The sequence below is a fragment of the Phoca vitulina genome, unplaced genomic scaffold (genome assembly GCF_004348235.1).
Source record: "Phoca vitulina isolate PV1807 unplaced genomic scaffold, GSC_HSeal_1.0 scaffold18, whole genome shotgun sequence".
Lineage (NCBI taxonomy): Eukaryota > Metazoa > Chordata > Mammalia > Carnivora > Phocidae > Phoca > Phoca vitulina.
Genome location: NW_022589721.1, coordinates 34,295,446 through 34,304,103, shown reverse-complemented (window position 1 = coordinate 34,304,103; position 8,658 = coordinate 34,295,446). Strand labels below are relative to the sequence as shown.

The 8,658-nt window shown below is 46.1% G+C and overlaps 1 protein-coding gene across 1 annotated transcript in view; it reads left to right on the top strand.

Moving 5' to 3' along the window:
- The window catches only part of ZC3H3 (zinc finger CCCH-type containing 3), a 91,425-nt gene that overhangs the window by 72,687 nt on the left and 10,080 nt on the right, over positions 1-8,658 (top strand). The gene's annotated exons all lie outside the window — the stretch shown is intronic.

Sequence of the window (8,658 nt, the reverse complement as noted above, 5' to 3'; positions counted from 1 at the left end):
GGGGGGGGGGGGCGGCAGCCTGGGCCGGCGAGGGTTAATTTTATTCTCTAAATAATATAAAAAGTGCTGAGTCATCGCCTTGTGCCTGATGCACAAGTCCTCAAACGGGCCCCAGAGAGTTTATAATATTCTACTGAATCAAGTGAAATTGTTAACCTTGCTTCATAAAGCCCTGGCTTGTTAAAGAGGCGCGCTCCCTTTTCTTGTGAATAATTTAGGCTGGGAGTGAGTCTCTGCTCCTTTCCCTCTTCGGGGGCCACATGGCTACTGCGGGACCTGCCGCTCCGAGGTCAGCCTCCGGCCCCCCGGCCCCCGGCCTGTCTCCTCTCCTTCCCTCAGGAGCATCCCCTCTGTCCCTCGGCTGCTCAGGACCCACGGGCGGCAAGGACGGCTGTCCTTCTGTGGGATGCCCGCCACCCCGGGGGGCCTGGCACCCGGACGCCACCGTCCCAGCAGGGGCCGTCCTCCTCGGGTGTCCGCCGAGGTGCCTCCGCTGTCTGCTCTCTGGCTAATGCGTGTTTGAGGGAGACACTTGGAGACTCCGGAGGCCCCCGTGCTCACCCGCTAGTTTTCATAGCCCCTGGAGATTCTCGTCTGACCCCTTCTCTTTCCTGGCACCCATTTCTCCCCGTTGAGGCACGTGTGTGGCTGCAGCCCGGGCTCCTGCCCTGCACTGTCCCCATCCCGCTTGAGCACCCCCGTGGCCCTCGATGTGTGCTGCGGGCACTCGGTGCGCTCCGGCTCCACCAGACGCTGCCGGCTGCCGGCGTCCACAGCTGCGAGATGCCCGTGTGCGCAAGGTGTCAGTCCATGGCTGCCCCCCTGTTGAAAGCGGGAGTCCGCCCACCACCCCCACGGCAGCCCAGCGCTCTCTGTGCCAGGGCCCCTGCAGCCTCCCTGCTCCCCCGTCCCCCGGTCCCTTGCATCAGCTGCTCTGCTTGCCAGCGGGGCTCCTGGAGGTCCGCCCCTCCACGGCCCTCCTGCCCCCTACCTCGGCCTGCCTCTCACAAGCTCTCGTGTCCTCTGGGCATCACCCTTTGGCTTCAAGGTCACAGGCCGAGTTTCCATCACCTGTTGGCTTTGCCGGTGGTGTCCTTCCTTCGGCTGAAATCCTTCCTGTGTTTGTGGGGCGGAGTCCGTCCATGTTCACCCTGTGGTCCTGTTCCTGGACCTGCCCCGTCCTCGTCAGTGCAGTGGGCCTGAGAGGAAGCCCCGGGGCAGGGGCTCAGTCCCTAGCCCAGCCCCGTCACCACCGCGTGCGGCCCACCACGCACTCGCTACCTCACCCCTCGGGGCCTCCGCTTCTTGGTCGGTAAAATTAGGCTGATGGGCGCCCCCACCGCAGGGGGATGGTGGCGAGTAAGACTTCCTTTGCCGCCTTTGGAGCAGGCCTTGGGCAAGTGTTAGCTGTTGTTGAGCTGGCTGTGGTGTGAAGTCGGACCCCACTTAGGTTTCCTCCATAGAGCAGGCCCCGTCCCCCAAACCGCATATGAAACTACCCCTTCTCTCCTCTCTGCCTCGGGGCGCCTGTTTTAAGAAGCCTAGCTTCACGGAGGTGCAGCCCCCGGGTCATCTGGCTCACCGCACAGGCAGGGTTGTGCAGCGGTCCCCAGCATCCAGTTCTAGAACACGTCCTTCACCCCAAACACTCCTCCCCGCTCCCTCTGTGGTCGGTCCCACCTGTGGCGCCCCCCAGCCAGACAGTCGGTGATCTACCCGCCATCCCCATACACTCGTCTTTCCTGGACGTTTCACGCATGGAAGTCCCGCAACACACAGCCTTTGCCATCCGCCTTCTTTCTTCTAACCTGGTTTTGAGGGTCATCGCGTTGCCATCAAGGTCCAGGCCTGCGCTCCTCTCCTGGCCGAATGGTGCTCCGCTGTGTGCGGAGACCACACTGTTCGTTCATTCGTCACTGGGGGGACGTTTGGGTTGTCCCCAGTTTGGGACTATGTGAGCGTTTGTGTGTGAATTTTTGGGAGCACAGGCTCTTGTTTCTCTCGCATGGACACCTAGGAGTGGGATTGCTGGGTCACGTGGTGGCTGCAGGCCCCACTACCCGCTTTCCCATGTGGCCGTGCCACCTTACGGTGCCACCAGGAGCGAATGAGGCTTTCCTTCTGTCACGCGCTTGATGGCACTTGTCAGCGTCTGTCCTGTTGACCGCAGCCTCTCTGGTGGTGCGAGGGTCTCTCGCTGTGGCTTCACTTTGCGTTTCCCTGACAGCTGATGGTGTTGAACACTGTGTGTTCATTGGCCGCTCCTTTGTCTTTGTTTAAACCGTTTTATTGAGGGGGGCGCCCGGGTGGCGCAGTCAGTTGAGCGTCTGACTCTTGATTTTGGCTCAGGTCAGGATCTCAGGGTCGTGGGATGGAGCCCCCGTATCAGGCTCCAGTAAGGAGTCTGCTTGAGTTTCTCTCTCCCTCCGCCCCTCCCCTGCTCCTTCTCTCCCACTCTCTCTCTCAAATCTTTTTTGAAAAAAAATTTTTTAAATAAAATCTTTAAAAAAAAAAAACAGGGGCGCCTGGGTGGCTCAGTCGTTAAGCGTCTGCCTTCGGCTCAGGTCATGATCCCAGCGTCCTGGGATCGAGCCCCGCATCGGGCTCCCTGCTCAGCGGGAAGCCTGCTTCTCCCTCTCCCACTCCCCCTGCTTGTGTTCCCTCTCTCGCTGTGTCTCTGTCAAATAAATAAAAAATCTTAAAAAAAAGATTTATTGAGCTATAATTCACATAGCCTACAATTCACCTGTTTAAGTGTATGTTAGGATGATTTTTGGTGCATTACATTATTAAATTTTTTAATTGTGGTAAAATAAGTATAATGTAAAATTTGCTATTTTTCTTTTTTAAAGATTTTATTTATTTATTTGAGAGAGAGAGAGAGAGAGCACAAGGCAGGGAGCGGCAGAGGCAGAGGGAGAAGCAGGCTCCCCGCTGAGCAGGGAGCCCGACAGGGACCCTGGGATCATGACCTGAGCCGAAGGCAGACGCTCAGCTGACTAGGCCCCCAGCGCCCGGCATCTGCCGCTCCTGTCTGTACCACACAGTGGTATTAATCGCACTCACGGTGTTGCATGGCCACCACCACTGTCTATTTCCAGAACTTCTTCATCACCCCAAACAGAAGCGTTAAGCATTCGGGGATAACGCCCCACGACCCCTTCTCAACCTTGGGCACCGCTGATCTGCATTTTGTGTCCGTGGACTTGCCTCTTGGTAGATATTTAATAGCAGTAGAATCAGACAGGGTCTGCGCTTTTGTGTCTGGCTTCTCTCACCCAGCATGTTGTCGGCTCTCGTCCCCATGGTAGTTTGTCCCTCGCTCCTTTTAGGGCCGAGTAACATCCCATTTACATCCGGGCCACACTCTGGTGGACGCTTGGGTTGTACCTTCCGGGTCCGTAGCTCACGCTGCTTTGTGGACGTGGTCGTGTCGGCCTCGCTTGGAGTGCCTGCTGTCCCTGCCTCTGGGTGGGTAACCAGGAGCGGGACTGCCGGACTATCTGGTGATTCTAGGCTGAGCTTTTTGAGGAACCGCCACACTGTTTTCCATAATGGTTGTACTATTTTACGTTCCTACCAATAGCTTATAAGGGTTCTGGTCTCTTCACGTCCTCACTGAGGCTTTGTGATCCCTCCCCCCATTTCTTTTAATAGCCGTCCTAGTGAGGATCTAGTTGTTTCAGCTTGCATCTCCCTAAAGACTAAGGATGTGGAGCACCTTTTCGTGTCCTTGTTGATCATCGGTACATCTTTTTTTTTAAAGATTTTTTTTAAAAGATTTAATTTATTTATTTGACAGAGAGAGACACAGAGAGAGAGGGAACACAAGCAGGGGGACTGGGAGAGGGAGAAGCAGGCTTCCTGCGGAGCAGGGAGCCCGATGCGGAGCTTGATCCCAGGACCCTGGGACCATGACCTGAGCTGATGGCAGACGCCTAACAACTGAGCCACCCAGATGCCCCGGTCATCGGTACATTTTCTTTGCACAAATATCTGTTCACCTCCTTTGCCCCTTTTTGAATGTGGTTGTTTGGGGGTGTTTTGTTGGTGGGTCATAAGACTTCTTTTTTTTTTTTTAAGATTTTATTTACTCATTTGACAGAGAGAGAGAACAAGTAGGCAGAGCGGCAGGCAGAGGGAGAGGGAGAAGCAGACTCCCCACTGAGCAAGGAGCCCGACAGGGACCCTGAGATCATGACCTGAGCTGAAGTCAGACACTCAACCAACTGAGCCACCCAGGCGCCCCTGAGTCATAAGACTTCTTTATGTGTCCTGGAAATTAAACCCTTGTCAGGATAGGATGTATGACTCTTTCCTCCCGTTCTGTCTTTCCATTCTCCTGACACTGCACTTTGATGCATGAGAGTTTTTCATTAAGTACAATTTTTCCGTTTTTTTCTATTGCATGTGCTTTGGGTGTTATATCCAAGAAATACTTGTCCAACCCAATGTCAGCGAAGCTTTTCCCTGTGTTTTCTTGTAAGAGTTTAATAGTTTCAGTTCTTAAGTTTAGGTCTTTGGTCCATTTTGAGTCAGTTTTCGTATGTGGTATGAGATGAGGGCCCAGCGTCAGTCTCCTGTGTGTGGGCAGACAGTTTGGCCAACACCATTTGCGGAAGGGCTGCGCTTCCCCCACTGAATGGTCATGGCTCCTTTGTTGAAAGCCCGTCCACCATACATATGGTGGTTCGTTTCTGGGTGCTGTGTTCTGTTGCCCTGGTCTCTATGTCTGTCCTTAAGCAAGTATTTTGATTATGATAGCTTTATAAATAAGTTTTTGAAACCAGGAAATGTAAATCCCTCAATTTTGTTCTTCTTTTCCAAGATTATTTTGACTATTTGGGGTCATTTGAGATTCCATATGAATTTTAGGATGGGCTTTTTCTTAAAAAAACAAAACAAAACCAGGGGTAGGGGCCTTTGGGATTTTTGTAGGGATTGCATTGAATCTGAGGTCACTCTGGATGGTATTGTCATCTTGATAATAGGAAGTCTTCCAGTCCATGAACATGGGATGTCTTTCCCTTTATTTAGACCTTCATTGATTTCTTTCAGCAGTGTTTTGTAGTTTTTAGTGTGTAAGTCTTTTGCCTCCTTGGTTAAATTTATTCTTAAGTATCTTATATTTTTTTTATGTTATTGTAAATGTAATTTTTTTTTTAATTTCCTTTTTTAGATTGTTCTTTGCAAATGTGTAGTAATAAGTTGATTTTGTGTGTTTGTGTTGATTTTATATTCTGGAATTTTGCTGACTGCATATATTAGCTCTAACAATTTTTTTGTGGGTTCTTTAGGGTTTTTTATATATAAGATTATGTTATCTACTAACAGAGATAATTTTTTCCTTTTAAACTTAGATTTTATATATTTTTTAATATTTATTTAGCCTAATTACTCTGACTAGAATTTCTAGTACTATGTTGAATAAAAGTAGGAAAAGGGGGCATCCTTGCCTTGTTCTTCATCTTAGAGGAAAAGCTTTCAGTTTTTCACCATTGAGTGTGATGTTAGCTGTGGGCTTTTCACATATGATTTTTATCCTGTTGAGGATGTTCCTTTCTATTCCTAGTTTATTTGGTGTTTTTATTATAAAAGGTGTTGAATCTTGTCAGATCTTTTTTGCATTAATTGAGATGATCATGTGGTTTTCTTCTTCCTTCATTCTGTTAAGGTGGCCAGTCATATTGATCACCTTGAATCAGTTATGTTGATTGATTTTTTTTTTTAAAGGTTTTATTTATTTTTTGACAGAGACACAGTGAAAGCGGGAACACAAGCAGGGGGAGTGGGAGAGGGAGAAGCAGGCTTTCCGCTGAGCAGAGAGCCCAACACGGGGCTCGATCCCAGGACCCTGGGACCATGACCTGAGCCGAAGGCAGACGCTTAACGACTGAGCCACCCAGGCGCCCCTGTTGATTGATTTTTGTATGTTGAATATTCTTGCATTCTAAGAATAAATCCCATTGCTGAATTCAGTTTTCTAGTATTTTGTTGATGATTTTTACATCTATATCTATGACGAATTTTGATCTATAGTTTCTTTTCTTGTAGTATCTTTGTCTGGTTTTGGTATCAGGGTAAGGCTAGCCTCACAGGTTGTTTGGCTATTTGGAGTTAGGAAGGATTCCTTATGCTTCAGTTTTTTGGAAGAATTTGAGAAGAATTGGTGTTCATTCTTCTTTACATGTTTAGTAGAATTCAACAGTGAAGCCCTCTGGTCTTGGGCTTCTCTTTATTGGTAGGTTTCTGATTACTGATTCAGTCTCCTTACTATATAGAGAGCTAGTCAGAGTTTCTTTTTCTTCTTGAGTCAGTTTTGGCAGATTGTGTATTTCTAGGAATTGGCCCATCTCATCTAGGTTGTTAAAATTATGTGTGTAGAATTGTTTGAAGTATGCCCTAATTATCCTTCTGATGTCTGCAGGGTCTGTAGTGACCTCTGTTTCATTCCTGATACTGGAAATTTGTGACTTTTATCTTTTTTCTTTGTTTGTTTTGCTAGAGGTTTGTCAATATTATTGATCTTTTTAAAGGGCCAGCTCTTTGTTTCATTGATTTTTCTCTTATTGGTTTTTTTTTTTTTTTATTATTGATTTCTGCTCATATCATTACTGTTTCTGTTGCTTTGGGTTTATTTTGCTCTTTTTCCCCCCCAGGGTCTTGAGGTGGGAGTTTAGACTATGGATTTGAAATTTTTCCTTTTATGTATGAATTTAGTTAGCTGGATCCTACAAATTTTGAGATGTATTTTCATTTAGTTCTGGTTGTTTTTTTGTTTGTTGTCTCCCACACCCTCCTTTGAGACTTTCTCTTTGATCCACAGATTATTGTTTGGTTTCCAAATGTTTGGAGATTTTCCTGTTATCTTTCTGTCACTGATTTCTAGTTTGAGTCTATGATGATGAAGAATATACTCTGTATGATTTTAATTATTTTAAGTTTCTTGGGCTTTGTTTTATGGCCCAGGATATGCTTGGTATATGTTCTATGGGCACTTGAAAAGAATATATACTCCACTCTTGAGTAAAGTGGAGTGTTTTATAAATGTTGATTATATTTTGCTGTTTAAAGGCATTTTTGAGTTTTCTGTATCCTTTCTGATTTTCTGTTTAGTTGTTCAGTCACTTGTTGAGAGAGGGGTATTTAAGTCACCACCTATAATTTTGGATTTCTTTCTTTCTCCATTCATTTCTATCAGTTTTTACTTCATGTATTTCATAGCTCTTATTTTGTGCATGTAAATTTAGGATTGCTAGGTCTTCTTGATGGATTGATCCTTTTTATCAGTGTAAAATGTACCTCTCTGGCTGTATTTTTCTTTACTCTGACATCTGCTTTATGTGGTATTAATGTGGCCACTCCTGCTTTCTTCTGATCGTTGTATGATATAACTTCTTTCCATCCTTTGGCTTTCAGCTTACCTATTGCACTATATTCTAAGTACCTTTCTTGTAGACAGCAGATAGTTGGGTCATGTTTTAAAACTTACTTTGTCAATCTCTGTCTTTTAATTGGTATATTTAGACCATTTATACTTAATGTAATTATTGCTATGTTAGGGCTTAAGTCTGCAATTTGACTTCTGTTAGTTTGTGTTTTGTTCGTTCTTTCTCTTTTTCATTTCTGTCTTTTTATGCATTATTTGAACAGTTTTAGAATTTTGTTTTGACTTATCTGTTCATGCTTTTGAGTGTGTATCTCTTTCTATAGCTTTTTTAGTGGTCATACTAAGCATTGTGTTGTACACCCATAACTTATCACTGGTGTTGTCATTTACCAGTTCAGGTGAAGTGTAGAAACCTCACCTTCTTTTATGTCCCTTTACCCTTCCCCGTCTGTACCTGCCTTACATCTCCCCTCTACAGACATTTAAAACCACAACAGACACTGACAGTTTTTGCTTCAATAATCAAACATAATTTAGGAGACTCAAGGAAAGTCTGGTATGTTTACCCATGTTGTGGTCATCTTGGTCTGCCTTCTGTTGTTCCAAGGCTTTGTCTCTTATCATTTCCTTTCTGTTTAGAGAACTTACTATAGCCATTTTTAGGGCAGGTCTGTTGGTGACAAATTCTCATGGTTTTCCTTCATCTGAGAATCTCTGGATTTCCCCACATTCTTGAAGGATATTTTTTGCTGAATACGGGCTTCTGAGCTGATAGTTCTTCCCTTTCAGTACTTGCACATGTTATACCGCCTCCTCTGGTCTTGATGGTGCTTAAGGAGAAATCCATGGTCATTTGAACTTTTCCCCCCGCAGGTAAAGTGTCCTTTCTCTCTGGCTGTTTGGAGGATTGGTCTGTAGCTTTTACAAGTTTGACTGTGATACAGTTTTTGGTGGATTTCTTTGCTTTTTACTGTTTTGGGTTCACTCAGCTTCTTGAATCTGTAGGCTTACGTTTTTTGGCAAGTTTGGGACTTTTCAGCCATTACTCTTGTGTTCTTTCTCCTCTCCTCCACAGCTCTGAGTGCATGAATGTGGTATTCCCACAGGTCCTTGAGGCACTCTCCATGTTAGAAAATCTGTTTTCTCTCTCTGTCAAATCAGATTGGTTAATTTCTGTTATTCTGCCTTCCAGCTCATGGAGTCTTTCCTCGGTACCTCCCTTTTGCTGTTGAGCCCATACACTGAGTTTTTTTATTTCAGTTATTGTA